This window comes from Mastigoproctus giganteus, chromosome 9 (genome assembly GCF_048544385.1).
Source record: "Mastigoproctus giganteus isolate SK-2022 chromosome 9, ASM4854438v1, whole genome shotgun sequence".
In the NCBI taxonomy this organism is placed as follows: domain Eukaryota; kingdom Metazoa; phylum Arthropoda; class Arachnida; order Uropygi; family Thelyphonidae; genus Mastigoproctus; species Mastigoproctus giganteus.
In genome coordinates this window covers 208,478,885-208,497,828 of record NC_143583.1, presented here as the reverse complement: position 1 = coordinate 208,497,828, position 18,944 = coordinate 208,478,885, and the positions used below count along the sequence as shown (strand labels likewise).

Here is an 18,944-nt window from a genome sequence, read left to right as displayed (position 1 = left end):
CCATCTGCCCAATTTTCTAGATCGTGTTGCAGTAGCACACTGCCATTACTGTCATTAACAACCCTGCCAACCTTTGTATCATCTGCAAACTTAGACACTAAGCCTGATATACTTTCATCAATATCATTAATAAATACAGTAATACCCCGACTTACGTGAACTCGGAGTTACGCGGTTCTTGATTTTTTCGTTTGGCAACACTACCGCCCACTATCTTCAAGGTCGTTTTTCATATGTTATCGATATACGGTGCGACGGTGGAGAGTGAGAGCGAAAGATGAACAAAATTGAACTTTGCTGCACATGAGCTGCACACATATACAAGAATTTGTATTCCAACTGTCATATTTATATGTGTGCGTTCGAATTCGTGCTCAACTTTTGTCGGAAATTACATCGTTTTCACGAGAGAAATGGATCGCATCGGTCGAGCCGTATACAGTCAGTCCTCGTATAACACGTGTTTACACTACACGAATTCGATCATACACGATTTATAAATACGGTAACAATATCTTATAATATAACACGAACCGAACTGGCTTATGCACGATTCGCCTTTGTGTTTACAAGAAATGGCAGTCGAACGCAGAATCACCCCAACCGAACACAACACGATAGGAATGAAGAGAAGATTCTGAAAATGTATTTGTTTTAGGGGAAACACATTTCACCATAATAACGTAAAAACCAACACAATTCCAGCTATCGGTATGCAATTAGATCGAGTTTACTACCAGTTTATAACAGATTCCACTAGCAGAAACGCAACTGGATTTTTATTGTTTTATGGTAGTAACCCCTAGAAATGTGAGGTGTTAACAGTGTATCTCTGCCTTTATGGTGTTGTTTATTCAGTTGCTACATGCGCGCAGCTTTGTTTATGCGTATCAAGCGTGCCTCCTCGTTTTGTAATTGTGCTTTATTCCCTAAAAATGGGTAAAATACTTAAAAGGTGTGAAAAGGAAGCGTCTTGGTGAAGACACTGCAGATTCAGAGAGAAAAAGAAAAGCAATATCAATAAACAGAGGCGGACTGGATCAAAAATTCTTACCCGGGAAAATTTATAGTGGCCTCATACTATGGTTTATGGCCAAAATCACACCGGCCCACCGCGGTTTCCCCGGTAAGGCTTATGGCCAGTCCGCCTCTGTCGATAGCGAAAAAATATGAAATTGTGAAACGCTTTGAGAGAAATGAAAGACCATGTGATATTGCACGAGCTACAGGCCTAAATGAGGCAACGGCGAAAAGCACATGACAATTACAAACTTGACAGGTCTCAGCTCAATTGAAAAGGGCTTAAACATTTTAGAAAACAGACTCCAACGAAGAACGCGTTATAGCTACAAAGCTAGGAATAAAAAAATTATTAGCTTGCTACGAAGAAATTCTGCGTGAAAAAAAGAAGGCACTGTGTCGTCAGACGAATTTGTTAGATTTTATGAAGCCATCGACATCGAAATAACTTTTTTACGTAAGTCATTTATTTTTTTAATACATATTTTGTATTAATATGTATAAAGAACTGCAATTTTATTAATATTTTTCTTCTAAACTAGTGTTTTTGTTAGTCCTTGGTCCCAATTAAACAAAATTTATATGTATTTATATGCAAAGTTGTACCCCGACTTACGCGAATTCGACTTAAGCGATTTTCGTCGGACCCACCTATCGTGTAACTTCGGGGTATTACTGTATACAAAACAACAGTGGACCCAACACCGAACCCTGTGGGACTCCACTAATAACATTAGTCCACGAAGAGCAGCACACATTGATTACCACCCTCTGTCTTCTCCCACTCAACCATCCTTTTATCCATTGTAGCAACTTACCCTTAATACCATTCTGCTCCAATTTGTACAATAGTCTTCCATGTGCAACAGTGTCAAAAGCTTTCCTGAAATCCAAGTATATGATATTAAAATTATGTTTTGCATTTCATTCCTTTGTAACCACATCATAATAACCAATCAAATTTGTCAGACAAGACTTTCCGTTAACAAACCCATGCTGTGTCTGAATTATTGCTGTAGTCTTGTCTAGATGATCCTACAATGCATCTTTAACCAGTGACTCCATTATTTTACCCGGAACAGAAGTTAAACTAACTGGTCTGTAATTACTCGTGTCACCCTTCGATCCCCCTTTGTGAATTGGGGAAACATTTGCACATCTCCAGTCCGTGGGGACCTCCCTGAGTCCAAGGATGCTCTCATAATTATGGCTAAGGGTTTGCTTAGATGCTTTGCCACCTCCTTTAATATAACTGGATAGATCCCATCCACCGCAGGTGCCTTTCTTATGTTTAACTTCAGCAATTTCTCCTCCACTTTACTCTCAGTTATTACAAAATCATTAAGCACCCTGCTACAATTTGATAACCTTCTGCCATTTTCAAATTTTAATAACTCCTCATGTGTGAATGTAGATGCAAAATACTCATTCAGTTTGTTTGCTATCTGAGCAGGATCATCAAGAGTAGAATCATCGATATCAAGTGGACCAATCAGATTCATCCCCTTCCTTTTAGAGTTTATATAAGTAAAGAAACCCTTGCTGTTTTTTTTAGCATCCTTTGCCAAAGATTTCTCGTAATCTGCCTTCGCCTGCCTAACCACCTTCCTTTGTTACCTGATTACAGACTAGCTTATATCTGCCATACGCTTCTGAGTCACTTGATAATTTATATGCATCCCATGCATTTTTCTTCTCTGTCACGAGTCTCATTAGTTCTTTTGATAACCATTTAGGCCTAAACCTTTGACAATATTTCTTAATAGGTATGAAACTTTTAGTAGCTTTCACGATTAATTCCTTGAATGTTTCCCACTTAGAATTTACTGTTGGCAACATCGTCAGTTGATCCCAATGTACAGAATTTAAAAACTGTCTGAGACCACTGTACTCACCTTTACGGAAGCAAAAACCCTTTCCTTTACCCCTGATGGTAATTATATCTTTAAGTAAATCCCACATCAGTACACTGTGATCACTGCCACCTAGTGGTTCCTTTATCTGCAAATTCTTAATACACGAATGATCACTGCTGATAACCAGATTAAGAGTATTACCCTCTCTGGTTGCCTCTTGAACATGCTGCTGCTGCAGAAAACAATCATCCAATAAATCCACAAAATCTTACTAGTGTGTGAATGACCAACTCACAAGTTCCAGTCAATATCTGGGAAGTTAAAATCCCCCATTATAAGACATTCTGATTTACTAGCCCACTCCATTTCTCTGTACAATTGTTCACTGTAGTCATTCAAGTCATTAGGCCTATAAAACACTCCTACTCTTATTTTTGCTTTTGCAGTGCTTATGTCACACCAAACTGACTCAAAAGTGCACTGTTCATCTATATCAACTGGATGCACTTCTTTTGATTTTATGTTTTTCTTAATTAACAGTGTAACACCTCCTCCCTTCTTATCCTGTCTATCCTTTCTGTACACATTGTACTTCCCAAATATCAGTGTGACACCACGTCTCTGATATCCCAACAATATCCACCTTTGATGTCTTGATCAACACTTGAAATCCATCAAATTTATTTACTATACTTCTGCCATTGGTATACATGCACCTATTCCTATTCCCCGTGACACATCCCATATACCCACCTGTTTCACGATGACTGCCATCAGTCCCTGAAACCCCCAACACCCCTCACTCCATGTCGCTACTTATTCTAACAGAAGTTGTGCAAGAATCACCTTCACCTCTGCCTGCGGCTACTTTTAACCTTTTAGTCTGTGAATCCCCCCCCAAGCTAGCTATTTTCCGACCCACCTAACACTGCCTCAATAGCATCAGCAAATATTCTTGCACCCTTTCTATTTAAGTGTATCTCATCCCTGTAGAATCAGTCTCTCCTGTTAACAAGCACAAACCACGTTGAAAAAAGGGATTTGTGGATTGCTTTTGCATCAACCATCACAAAAGACACCGACACGGATCATCTGGAGAAGGATGCAGGTGCTATACGGCTGCCCTCTCCGACTGCTTTTGCCTCAACCATCACAAAAGACACTGACACGGATCGTCTGGAGAAGGATGCAAGTGCTATTCGGCTGCCATTGTTGGTATATTGTTGGGCAGCTGAGAGCTTGATGGGCCCCTCATATCAATTGATTGACAAGGCTCTTATCATGTACTCCCTCCTATCGTGTCTGGGCAGAAATGCAGACACTCAAATTTAACCCAAACTCATGACTTTTTTGCAATATTGACCTGTACTTGTTAAGTAAATCTGCAGATCTCCTACTCTTAATGTCATTGGTGCCAACGTGTACAACAATATATCAATGATGACACAATATATTCTCCGTCTCCCTGACAATAGAGTCACCAACAATAACTAGTTCCTTTGGGACCAGTGCATTCTGCTTTGGAGATTGCCGCTGTGTTGCCTGATGCCTAGGAGTAAACTCTGGTATTGAGTTGGGCAGCTGAGAGCTTGACAGGCCCCTCATATTAATTTCTTCGAGGGCATCTACCCTACACCTCAAGCTCTTAAGTTATCATCACTCATTTAAGTAGTTCTTAAATGAGTGATGTGAGCTTGGAGTTTTGTTTATTTCTAGTTCAGGATGGAGAGCCCGTGACTTGCAGAAGTGAGTGGCAGTGCATTTATTTTCAGACAGTCAATAATCATTCCGTGAAGTCCAGGATTCTATTTTGGTTATGACTAGTTGGAGCAGCTGTTCGATGGTGTTCATACTTTTAGACTGACAGAAAATGATAAGGTCATCTTCATGCACGTAAGTATCAACGGTTTTTGGGATATCCTGTATCATACTGCTAATTCGAATTGCAAATAGAGTTGGACTAAGTAACAAACCCTGTGGTACGCCTTCCTCTTGAATGTGAGATGTGGAGAGTACGTTTTTATATTGGACCTGAAAATACCGAAGCAGCAAGAAATTTTTAATTATTTCAGGCAACTGTCCCCTTAGACCTAGATGATAAAGATCCATTATAATACCATGATGCCAAGTAGTATCAAATGCCTTTTTAAGGTCTAAGTTGATCATGACTAGATGTTGTTTCATGACGAAGGCATTGTGAATATGACATTCAGATTTGATAAGCACGTCTAGCGTTGATTTGTTCTTCCGAAAGCCATATTGATGGTTAGGAAGGAGCTTCTGTGATTCCAGGATCACAGCGAGCCTTGTATGAACCATCCTTTTGAAAATTTTTCTTATGCAGCTCGTGAGAGATATTGGCCTATAATTTTGAACCAGGGAAGGATCTCTGCCTGGTTTTGGTATGCCGATAATGAACAAATGGCACCAAAAAGAAGGATAGACATTTTCAGAGAAGATCCGATTGTAGAAAATCAACAGGGTACACAAGTCCTCTTCATGTAAATGCTTCAGCATAATGTAATAAACACCATCCGGGCTTGCAGCACTGTTGGGAGATCTATTTAATAATTCTTTCAGTTCGATTAATGTAAAGGGTTGGTTGTCCAGGAAGGAGTGGTGCATTAAGAAGTTAATTTTATACCGTTCTGTACTACCTTTAACTCTCTGGAAGGAGGATGCACATCAGGCAGAAGCAGAGAGGGTGGAGAAATATTCTGCTAATACATTGCCAACTTCTTCGTGAGTAGATGTGTGTTTTCCTTTCCAGTGAAGTACCAGAGAGGGCAGCCGAATAGCACCTGCATCCTTCTCCAGATGATCCGTGTCGGTTGTCTTTTGTGATGGTTGATGCAAAAGCAATTCACAAATCGCATTTTGCTTTACTTCTAATTTGCCTTGCTTTTGCTTTAAGCCATTTATAAACAATTAAGTTACTGGTATCAAGTAGCACACTTCTGGAAATTATTCCACGCATAATTTTTCTCTTGTTTGGCATTAGAGCACTTTGCATTCCACCAGAGATTTCGGTGAGTGCTATATGTCCTTGATTTTGTAATGAAAGCATTTGCTGCAGTCACAATCTGATTGGTAAACATAAATTCTACCTAAAAACATTTGTGTAGAATAGCCATCCCAGTTCACCTTAATAAACTTCCAATTGGATCGTTGATAACGATTTTGAGTTACCGCTGTTTGTATTGAGCAAATAATTGGAAAGTGGTCAATGTTAAAGGATCGGATAATATCGACCATGTAATGAGTGGAAAGATGGACTGAGAGCAAATTGACAAGTTGACTGCAGAAGTAGATCCTGTAGGTAGGTGGATGTAAGTAGGAGATCCAGAGTTTAGTAAATTAAGATCATTATTATTCATAAATTCTTCAATCAATTTGCTTCTTCTGTCCATAATAACAGAACCCCACAATAGGTGGTGTCCATTAAAGTCACCGAAAAGACCAATTGGAGTTGAGAGTTGTGTAATGAGGTTGTCAAGTTCAGAATGGGGAAGAGGTAGACGGCGGAATATAAACAGAAACAAGGGTAACTGGTGTACCAACTGCAATATGAGCAGCTACAGCTTCTAGATTGGTTCGTAACTGTATCAGCTTGGGTGGCATGTTAGAATTAAACAGAATAGATACTCCTCCACATGCAGTAGGAGTAGCCTGTACATTTGTCAATGTTAAACTTCAGTTGCCACCTCTCAGTCCATCCGCTCAACATTTCTAGATCCTATTGCAGTAGTATACTATTATTATTGTCATTAACAACCCTGCCAACCTTCATATCATCTGTAAACTTTTTAAATGCACTGCTTGTGGAGCAATCAGGAACGGGACATGATATTGCCAAGGGGGGGTGTGTGTGTGTGTGTGTGTGTGTGTGTGTGCGTGTGTGCGCGTGCACGATGTAAGGAGTGCGAGAAAATCAGGCGCCAGTTAAGCATTGTTATGGGCCTATATGAGAGCTTGAAGGACAAGGTGGATGGCTCTTAAAGGATTTAAATTAGGGGGGACCCATCAAGCCCTCAGCTGCCCACATCAATGCCAGAGCTTGCACTTGAACATCATGCAACACAGTGGCAACCCACAAGGCAGAATGCACTGGTCAAAAAGGAACTAGTTGTTGTCAGTGACTCTATTCTCAGGGAAACAGGGAACAAATTGTGCAAAAAGGATAGGTGGAACAGGACCAGGGTATGTCTGAAAGAGGCAAAGGTTCATGACGTTGTAGAGCAGATATCTTTTAAGGGCACAAAGGGCAATATTGTTGTAATATTGGCACAAATGATATTAAGAGTGGGAGAGCGACGGAATTACTTAACAAGTTCAGGTGAATGTTGAAAAGATACAATAGGAGGAAGTATATGATGAGAGCCTTGTCGATCAATTCGACCATGGAGAGATTGTGCAAGGCTCAAGGGGTCGAATTTTGCTCAGCCTGGTCTGTGCTCGTTAACAGGAGAGACTACTTCTACAGGGATGGGATACACTTAAATAGAAAAGGGTGCAAGAATATTTGCTGATGCTATCGAGGCAGAGTTAGGTGGGTCGGAAAACTGCTAGATTTGGGGGGGATACACAGACTAATAGATTAACAGTAGCTGCTGGCAGAGGTGAGAGTGATTCTTACACTGCCCCTATTGAAATGCAACTGAGCAGCAGCCTGGAAAGCAAAGCAATGGGGATTTCCAGGACTGCTAGAAGTCAGTGGAACAAGTAAATACACGGGCTGTGTTAGATTAGTAAGAGTAGAAACAGGTGCATGTATACTTGCATGTACACCAATGCTAGGAGTATAGTTAATAAATTTGATGAGCTTGAAGTGCTAGCCAAGACATCAAAGGCAGATATTGTTGGAATATATGAGACGTGGTGTCACACAGACGTAAGCAGTGCAGAATTGGAATTTGGGGAGAACAATGTGTATTGAAAGGATAGACGGGACAGGAAGGGAGGAGGGGTTATGCTGTTAGTTAAGAAACACGTAAAATCTAAGGAAGTGCAATCAACTGATATTGGTGGACAATGTAATGTTGAGTCTGTTTGGCAGGACATGAGCACTGGGAAAATGAGAGTAGGTGTGTTTTATAAGCCTAATGAATCTGATGAGTATAATGAGCAATTGTGCAGAGAAATAGAGTGGGCCAGTAAATTAGATTTTCTTATAATGGGAAATTTTAATCTCCCAGAGATTGACTGGAATTTGTGGGTTGGTCACTCACGCACTAGCAAGGCTTTTGTGGATTTATTGATTGTTTTCTACAGAAGCATATTCAGGAGGCAACCAGAGGGAGTAATACTCTTGATCTGATTATCAGTAGTGATTCTTCATGCATTAAGAATCTGCAGATAAAGGAACCACTAGGTGGCAGTGATCACAGTGTGCTGAAGTGAGATTTACTCAAAGAGGTAACCACCATCAGGAGTAAAGGGAAGAGTTTTTGCTTTCGTAAAGGTGACTACGGTGGCATGAGACAGTATTTCAACTCTATACGGTGAAACCAACTGATGATGTTACCAACAGCAAATTCAAAATGGGAAGCATTCAAAGAAATAATCTGGGAAGCTACTGGGCTTTTCATACCAACTAAGAAATATTGATTGTTCAAGATTTAGTCCTAAATGGATGTCACATGAACTAATTAGACATGTGGCAGATAAGAAAAATGCATGGGATACATATAAATTAACAGGTGACACAGAAGCCTATGATAGATATAAGCTGGTCTGTAACCAAGTCACAAAGGAGGTTATGTAGGCAAAGGCAGATTATGAGAAATCTTTGGCAAAGGATGCAAAGAAAAACAGCAAAGAGTTCTTTACTCTAGAACAGAGGTCAGTAAACTTTTTTTGGAAAGGGCCAGATCGTAAAATTTTTAGGCTCGGCGGGCCAGGTAGCAAGCTCGAAGATATTTACATGGGTAATTCTACTCATAGAGAAACAAAAAAAGGTTCAAAATCTTTTTATTAGGAAGTGATATTTTACATAATATTTATACACATGCTGGCACTTACAAAAATATGAATAAAATATTTCCATTTATTAATAAACGTATTATAGAACTCGTTAAATTTGGTACTAATACGATGAATGTAATTGTGTTTTCTGAGATAATATTTCATCATACTGGAGTTCGAAGTTAGTACTTCCTATCATTAAAGTTGTTTGCAAATGGTCATCCGTTAATAATGATCTGTATTGCGATTTTACATATTTCATTTTCGAAAATGTCTTTCCACATTGGTAAGTTCTCCCAAATACAGATATAAATCCTTGTGCATATGATTTTAATTGACCGTATTTATCTTCCGAAAGATATTTATAGAATTGGGTTAGATCCATTTATTTAAACCTAACCTTTAGCATATCATCATTTTGCAGATCAATCACTTCCAACTGAAGGTCTGATGGAAACTCCTCAAATGGATTTTGAAATATGGAAATGTCTTTTGCACTTGCATCAAGATCCGAAAAACACAGTTTTAACTGTAGTTTATATTCAGAAAATATATCTGCCGCAAATTTTTTTGGGAATGGGGATTTCGCTAATATTTGAAATTTTTTACAGCGTGGAAAATGGTCAAACTTGGTTAATGTGATCTGTGTTTCAAACAATGCAAATTTTTGACGATATGACTTTACGATAGAATACTGTTTTCATATGTGCACATATGGGCACTGTTTTCCCCTGTAATTTTAAGTTAAGTTCGTTAAGATATCCCACGATGTTTGTAGCAAATGTTAATTTCCATAGCCATTCATTGTTAGATAATAGTGGTTGTGGGCAATTTTTCTCATTTTGAAAAATTTCTATTGCTTCTCTGAGTTCAAAAAATCTCAATAAAACTTTTCCATTGCTGGGCCATCGAACTACTGTATGGTACGGCAAATCAGGATATTCAGCTTCAACCTTTAATAAAAAATCATGAAACTGACGATGGTTAAGTCCACGAGAGCGAATAAAGTTAACCGCTGACATAACTGGTTCAATAACACGACAGATTGAAGTGTTTCCCACAAAGAGCCTGCTGGTGAATAATACAATGAATTACCAGAGGTTTTGAACATTTAGCTTCTTCACAAGCCTTAAAAATTTGTCCAACTAATCCTTTCCCTGTTCCACACATATTTTTACCACCATCAGTTGTGACACATTTTAACTGATTCCATTGCAAATTGTACTGTGTTAGCGTTTTCTCGACTTCCTTGAGGATATCTTCGCCTGTAGTTGTTCCATGCAGACTATTCATAGAAGTTAATTCTTCAGTAGCCTCAAACTCAGTATTGACTCCTCGAATAAACAGCAACAATTGGGCAGTATCAGTAATGTCTGTAGACTCATCAAGAGCCAATGAAAACGAGAACGTTTTGGAAAACAAGTGTAGCCTGTGTGGACGTAGCTTATTGCCGCTCCTGGAACAGAAGTTTTTTCTGATTTAATTTCTGTTTTATTAGCTTAAGTTGGCATATTAACTTATTTTCAAGAGTAGCTCTATATTCCTAGTTACGATACTTAGTTTAAAGTTTAACTTAGATAGAGATTTTGCAGGTATTACTTAGTATCGGTAAGGGTATCAAATCCACGTGTTACAAGTTGCAGCTCCGTTGAACGAGAGGTTTTTTTTTTTTAACCATATTTAGCCGATTTATTAACCAATTGTTATATCAAATTATTTTCTGTAAGTAGCTAGTCAGGATCCTTAGTTTATTCTGAACTGAGACAGCGAGATTTGGAAGTTAATCGATACTTAAGTGTCCATAGATTTACCGTTCGTAAATTGCCGCCATTGTTACGCGATACAAAATATCTCGAACTACATAGCATAAGCTTAGTATAGTATAGTACATAATATAACATTGTCAATTAATCAGTAAATCTATTAATCTTGCTGAACTTCATTGTCAATTAAATTGTACTTTTAACTATATACATATAACAACTTAGTTTGTTTGTTTGTTGTTTGGTTTTTAGGAGCATTAGCAACTAAGGCCATATTGCTCCGGGATATGCGGTGGTCATTCCCTGACCTTTCCGCAATCTTCGTATTTATAACAACTTAGATTACGTAACATAAATAATTAGCAAAAATAAATAATTAATACTTAACTTGATAAGGAAGTTATATAAAGGGATTTCGTAGATAACACTTGATACTGAAACATAAATATAGCGTTATAACTGTGTTGGGATACAAGTTTAGGGTTATAATTTTGTACTGAAATTGAAATTTTATTGAAATTAAATCGAAATCATGACTCAGACCAGAGCAGCAAAGCAAAAGGCTCAAGCTAATGGAAGTGCTGTGGCTCAGGGGAGAACTGAGGGGGGCAGTTGCCCTCTGAATCGCAGCCTTTTAAAATGCACTATTTGCTTGATGTTTGTGGAGCAGTCAGGTACGGGACATGATACTGCCATGGGGGATGCAAGGAGTGTAAGGAAATCAGGCGACAACTCAGCGTTGTTATGGGCCTACATGAGAGCTTGAAGAACAGGGTGGATGCCCTCAAAGGATTAAAAGTGAGGGGCCCATCAAGCTCTCAGCTGCCCACACCAATGCCAGAGCTTGCACTTGGGCATCACGGAACACAGCGGCAACCCCCCAAAGCAGAAGGCGCTGGTCCCAAAGGAACTAGTAGTTGTTGGTGACTCTATTGTCAGGGAAACGGGAAACATGCTTCGTAAAAAGGATAGGTGGAACAGGACCAGGGTATATCTGCCAGGGGCAAAGGCTGATGACGTTGTAGAGCAGATATCATCTTTTAAGGGCACAAAAGGTGATATAGTTGTACATGTTGGCACTAATGATATTAAGAGTAGGAGACCAGCAGAATTACTTAATAAGTACAGGTCACTGTTGAAAAAAAGTCGTGAATTAGGGTTGAATTTGAAAGTGTCTGCAATTCTGCCCAGACACGATAGGAGGGAGTATATGATGAGAGCCCTGTCGATAAATTCGGCCCTGGAAAGATTGTGCAAGGCTCAAGGGGCAGAATTTTTTTCAGCCTGGTCTGTACTTGTTAACAGGAGAGGCTGCTTCTACAGGGATGGGATACACTTAAATAGAAAGGGTGCAAGAATGTTTGCTGATGCTATCGAGGCAATGTTAGGTGAGTCGGAAAACTGCTAGATTGTGGGGATACAAGGACTAATAGATTAACAGTAGCCACTGGCAGAGGTGAAAGTGATTCTTGCACTGCTTCTATTGGAATGAGCAGCAGCCTGGAAAATAAGATGCCGGATATTTCAGAGACTGCTGGGAGTCATTGGGGTACAAGTAAACACATGGGTTAGGATAGCTAAGAAAAAGAACAGGTGCATGTATACTTGCATTTACACCAATGCTAGGAGTTTGGTAAATAAATTTGATGAATTTGAGGTATTGCTCAAAGCATCAAAGGCAGATATCGTTGGGATATCAGAGACGTGGTGTCACACAGATATAAGTAATGCAGAACTGGAATTTGGGGAGTACGTCTACAGAAAGGATAGACAGGATAGGAAGGGAGGAGGAGGTATGCTATTAGTTAAGAAACACAAAATCCAAGGAAGTGAAGCCAGTCGACATCGCTGGACAGTGCAGTGTTGAGTCAGTTTTGTGTGACAAAAGCATTGGGAGATCAAAATTGAGAGTAGGAGTGTACTATAGGCCTAATGACTCTGATGAGTATAATAAGAAACTGTACAGGGAAATAGAGGGGGCCAGTAAATCAGAGAGTCTTATAATGGGAGATTTTAATTTCCCAGATATTGACTGGAATTTGTGGGTTGGTCACTCACACACTAGCAAGGCTTTTGTGGATTTATTTGATGATTGTTTTCTAAATCAGCATGTTTGGGAGGCAACTAGAGGGAGCAATACTCTTGATTTGATTATCAGTAGTGATTCTTCATGCATTAAGAATCTGCATATACAGGAACCACTAGGTGGCAATGATCACAGTGTGCTGAAGTGGGATTTACTCAAGGAGGTAACTACCATCAGGGGTAAAGGGAAGGGTTATTGCTTTCGTAAAGGCGACTACGATGGTCTGAGACAGTATTTAAATTCTATACAGTGGGACCAACTGATGATGTTACCAACAGCAAACTCAAAATGGGAAGCATTCAAAGAACTTATCTTGGAAGCTAATAGGCTTTACATACCAACTAAGAAATATTGTTCAAGGTTCAGGCCTAAATGGATGTCAGATGAACTAATGAGACATATGGGAGAGAAGAAAAATGCATGGGATACATATAAATTAACATGTGACACAGAAGCCTATGATAGATATAAGTTGATCTGTAACCAAGTTACAAAGGAGGTTAGACAGGCGAAGGCAGATTACGAGAAATCTTTGGCAAGGGATGCAAAGAAAAACAGCAAGGAGTTTTTTACTTATGTAAACTCTAGAAGGAAGGGGATGAATCAGATTGGTCCACTTGATATCAATGGTTCAACTGTTCATGATCCTGCTCAGGTAGCTAACAAACTAAATCAATATTTTGCATCTACATTCACACATGAGGAGTTATTCAGGAAGGGGAATGCCGTAGATGAAGTAAACACTGGAAGTTAGCTAGATGATCTTGTAATAATTGAGAGTAAAGTTGAGGAGAAATTGTTGAAGATAAATCAAGAAAGGCACCTGGGGTGGATGGGATCTATCCAGTTATATTAAAGGAGGCAGCAAAGGATGTAAGCAATCCATTAGCCATAATTATGAGAGCTTCCTTGGACTCAGGGGAGGTACCCATAGACTGGAGATGTGCAAATGTAACCCCAATTCACAAAGAAGGATCAAAGGCTGACAAAAGTAATTATAGACCTATGAGTTTAGCTTCTGTTCCAGGAAAATTAATGGAAGCACTGGTTAAAGAAGCACTGCAGGATCAGCTTGACAAGAATTCAGTTATAGCTCAGACACAGCATGGTTTTGTTAAGGGAAGGTCTTGCCTGACCAATTTGATTGGATACTATGATGTAGTCACAAAAGAATTGGATGCAGGGAATAACTTTGATATTATATATTTGGATCTTAGAAAGGCTTTTGATACTATTGCACATGGAAGACTGCTGCACAAATTGGAGCAGTGTGGCACTGGTGGCAAATTGTTGCTATGGATATAGGGATGGTTGAGTGGCAGAAGACAGAGTTGTAATTAATGGACACTGCTGATCGTGGACTAATGTTATTAGTGGAGTCCCTCAGGGTTCAGTGTTGGGTCCATTGTTGTTTTCTGTATTTATAAATAATATTGATGATGGTATATCAAGATTAATATCGAAGTTTGCAGACGATACAAATGTTGGCAGGGTTGTTAAGGACGCTACTGACGCTAGCTGCTGCAACAGGATCTGGAAAGGTTGAGCAGATGGGCTGAAAGGTGGCAACTCCAGAGCAACGTACCAACTCTGTGGTACTACGCTGACAGTGGTAGAGAATGAACAGGACCTGGGGGTAATTGTGCAGGCAGATATGAAGTTCTCTGAGCAGTGAAGATGGGCTGCAAGAGTAGCTCATGGTGTCTTATCAATGATATACAGGAATTTTTCTAGCAGGGATAGGGAGGTGGTTATTCCCTTGTATAAGGCAATGGTCAAGCCGCACCTTTAGTACTGTATACAGGTTTCATTTCAAGGATGTAGAGCTGCTGGAACGAGTACAGAGAAGGGCAACAAGATTAGTGAATGGAACAAAGGGTTGCTCTTACGAAGAAAGGCTTAAGTTTTGCAAATTACAGTGTCTGGAGACTAGGCACGTGTAAGGTTCGTTGTTGTTCTTTTGGTTTTTAGGAGCATTAGCAACTAAGGCCATATTGCTCCGGGAAATGCGGTGATCATTCCCTGACCTTTCCTCATCCTCCGTATTTGGTGGTGACGGGCTCGAGCCCCGGTCTAATCAAGAAGCGTGTGCTACGTACTACTGCTCCTTCCCACCTGGCTACGGAGGCGCCGACGTGTGAGGTGATCTGAGTGAAGTGTATAAAGCCTTGAATGGTTTGAGCATGCTCAATGCTGATGGGACTCTTCCTCTTGCTCAAAATAATCGCCTGAGAGGGCATAAATTCAAATTGAGGAAAGATAGTTGTTGGATAGATGTGCGGAAGTTTGCCTTTAGCCAACGGGTGATTGATTGCTGGAACAAACTTCCATCTGTAATTATAGAAATTGATAGTTTAAACAGATTCAAGGCAGAACTAGACAAAAATTTGGAGCAACTGGATGGGTGAAATGAGAAGGGGGTTTATGAGTTTTTTTTTTTTTTTTTTTTTGGCTGATGCTATATAAGCTTACTTTCTTGCATCATGTGCCCTTGTTGTTTTCTGTATTTATCAATATCACTGATAAATACAGAAAACAACACCGGGCCCAACACTGAACTTTGGGGGGGCTCCACTAATAAAATTAGCCCATTGATTACCATTCTCAGTCTTCTCTCACTCAACCAATATGGTCTAATTTTCAATGAAATTATTTAATATCTTAAAACGCATAATAAATTTAACTGCAAATACGTCTCCACAGAAACGAATATTAGAATGAAAAGCCTAAACAACCTTGTATGCTTTCCTGTGCAAGCCTACAAGAAACTATACTCTATTTTACAAAAAATGCAACAGTCAACAGATTCCATTAAACCAGGGCATACTGGAGCAAGCTTGAGTGAGCTCCTTGTTAAATTTTTGGGGATTACCTGGTTTCTTTATTAAAAAATGTTAATCTGATAAAATTTAAAAACTATATTAACTATAAATGACCCAAATGAGCAAGCCCCTTGTCAACAAACTGTCAGCACACACCTAAATTCAACATATCAGAAACAGAAGCCCTCCACGAAGTCCAACTTACACACAAGGTTTCCAATTCATCAGTTATACTAGATGTGCTCTTTCACATTGATTACCCTACAATGATATTGTATTTTTTTTTAGACTCATCAAGACTGCTACATTACACATTAAAATAGAGACTATAATATATCACTGTATCCATAACTGAAAGGTAGCTATTCTAATTTCTGGTGGGGAAAAAAAAAACAAAAAGGTAGCACAACATAAGAATTTCTGTATACATTTAATATTTTTTCAGTACATGCATTGATTTAAATATGGTTTAATTGCATAACAAAACAAAAAACAATATCAAAATAAAAATAATTTTGTATTAGCTGTGGCAAATGATGCAACAAAGAAAGCTTATAAAGCATTAAGTAAAAAAAAAAAAAAAAAATTGTTCACATCACCTCGAATAATTTCTCTAGTTCCATGAAATTATTCAAACTACCCAGCTCCACAACAACGGATGGAAGTTTGTTCCTCAGATCAACCATAAATGGTTGAAGAAACTTCCAAACATGTATCCTACAACCATCCTTTTTCAATTTCAATTTATGCAACCTATTGTGTGTAACCTAAGAAAGAGGAAGAATGCTATCTGCGTTCAGCTTTCCCAATCCATTCACAGCCTTAAACACCTTAATTAGATCTCCCCGTAGGTGCCTAGTCTCCAGATGCAGCAATATGCAGAAATGAATAATTACTTGGTAAGAGCCCTTTTGTTCCCTTCTCACTGCCCTTTTCTGCAACCATTCCAGCAGAACTAGATCCTTCCTAAAATGAGACCTTCACACTTGTATGCAGTACTCAAGATGTATGTGGCCTAACCACCTCCTTATCCCAGCTAGCAAAGTTCTTTAAACCCATAAGCTGTCCTAGCAGCCTTGCTGCACTTCTCAGAGAACTTCATATCTAATTGCACAATTATTACATCTAGATTTACTTAATTTTAAACTGCTATGAGTGTGGTACAATGGAGTTGGTAGATTAATCAGGGATTACTCCTACATGTATGCAGTACCTTGCATCTGACAATGTTAAACTTCAACTATCACTTAGCCCATCTGCCTAATTTTTCTAGACTAGAGTAGCTTACCTTGATTACTGTCATTAACTACCCTGCCAACGTTTGTATCATCTGCAAACTTAGACATTAAGCCTGATTAAGGCATAAACTAAGACATTAAGACATATATCTTCATCAATATGATTAATACATACAGAAAACAACAATGGGCCCAGCACCAAACACTGTGGAACTCCACTAATAACATTAGCCCACAAAGAGCAGTATCATTGATAATCACTCAATATTTTCGCCCACTCAAGCAGCCCTTTATCTATACAGTAACTTTCCCTTAGTTGCAACAGTTTGTTTGTTATTTGGTTTTTAGGAGCATTAGCAACTAAGGCCATATTGCTCCGGGAAATGTGGTGGTCATTCCCTGACCGGTAGTTGCAACAGTAACAAAAGCTTTCCTGAAATCCAAGTATATGATATCAAAATTAATTTTTGTATCCATTTCCTTTGTCACTACATCATATATTCCAATAAAATTGATCAGACAATATGTCCCCTCAAAAAACCCATGCTGTGAATATCACTGTACTCTTTTCTAGAGCCGACCGGGCTAGCCGAGTGGGTAAAGTACCTGCCCGGCAACCCAAAGGTCGCGGGTTCGATTCCCGCCTCGGGCTTGGATCAAAGTACTGCAAAAACCTTGGGAGGTGCAATATGGCCACAGAAGCCGATGCGCCAACAACTACCAAATCAAAAAAAAAAAAAAAAAAAAAATCTTTTCTAGATGGCAGTAGTAGTAGTGGCATGCAATGCAAGAAAGCAAGTGTATGAGCTTATGCATCAGCCAAAAAAAAAATAAATAAATAAAAATTTACAAAACAATTCCCTTTAAACTTCCCCGTAGTCCTGGATAACTTCTTTAACCAGTGATGTCATTATTTTTTCTGGATCAGAAGTTAAGCTAACAGGTCTGTAATTACTCATGTCACCCTTTTATACCCCTTTGTGAATTGGGGATACATTCACATATCTCCAATCCACAAGGACTTCTCCTGAATCCAAAGATACTATCATAATTATGGCCAAGGCCCTGCTTACTTCCTTGGCAGCCTCACTTAATAGAGGGACTTCTCATAATCTGTCTTGGTTTGCCCAACTTCCTTTGTGACTTGATTGCAAACTAATTTGTATCTACCATAGTCTTCTGTATTACCTAATAATTTATATGAATCCCATGCATTTTTCTTCTCTGCCACATGTCTGAATAGTTCATCTGACATCCATTTAGATCTAAATCTTGAACAGTATTTCATATTTGGTATGAAAAGCCATTTAGAATTTGTTGTCGATACATCGTTAGTTGGTTCCACTGTACAGAGTATAAAAACTGTCTCCTTCATGAAAGAAAACCCTCCCTTTATGGTAGTTACATCTTTAATAATTCTACATCAATACACTGTGATCACTTAAGGTATGAAACAGTGGTATGAATGGTTGGTAATATGTATAAACTAATTAGTATCAAATGAATGCTTATGATCTCTTAAAAAAAATCAGTTTGTTTGTCATAGTTGTTACATCCAGGGTGCATTTGTCTGGTCTGTGTGCAAGATGAAGAATGAAATTAGTAAGTGTAAGTGTGACAGGTGTGTGACTGACTCACTACAAGTGATGTGCTTTGTTCACTAAGAGGCCTCCTCCAAACTGATAGCAGCATGGGTAAATTACTAAGGAACCCCCCCCCCCGCCTAGCTGATGCCAAGTTGCCTTTTGATGGTATGGCATGTGATTGCTGACACTGGCTTCAACTGATCTTGCCAGTGTGGGATTTGCAATGCACAGACAACCTGATAGTGCCCCACCAGGCCACACTGGATACACTCTATGACCGTACTCCCTTTGCAGACATTCCTTGTTCTGCAAGCTGTCTTCCTTTCCCTGGGATTCAGTGGGCTCCCAGACCAGGAGTCTGGGAGTCCGATGAATGAGTTTCTCCACTCTCTGTCTCATAGATGTTCTGTTTCTGCTGCATGACTTTCCTAGAGATAATTCCATAGGATTCCACAGATTCTTCTTCTGAATTGTCTTCTATAATTCCTGCTCTCTCTTCCAAAGCAGTCTGAACACATGCCACAACCAGTCAACATTGTTTTACTGTTCAACTTCAAACTCACAGAACCAACTTTCTTCTTTGTTTATTCATTCAACTTCCATTTTCTG

At 39.2% G+C, this 18,944-nt stretch overlaps 1 protein-coding gene across 1 annotated transcript in view; it reads right to left on the bottom strand.

Moving 5' to 3' along the window:
* The window catches only part of l(2)34Fd (nucleolar protein 10 lethal (2) 34Fd), a 282,114-nt gene that overhangs the window by 171,989 nt on the left and 91,181 nt on the right, over positions 1-18,944 (bottom strand). The gene's annotated exons all lie outside the window — the stretch shown is intronic.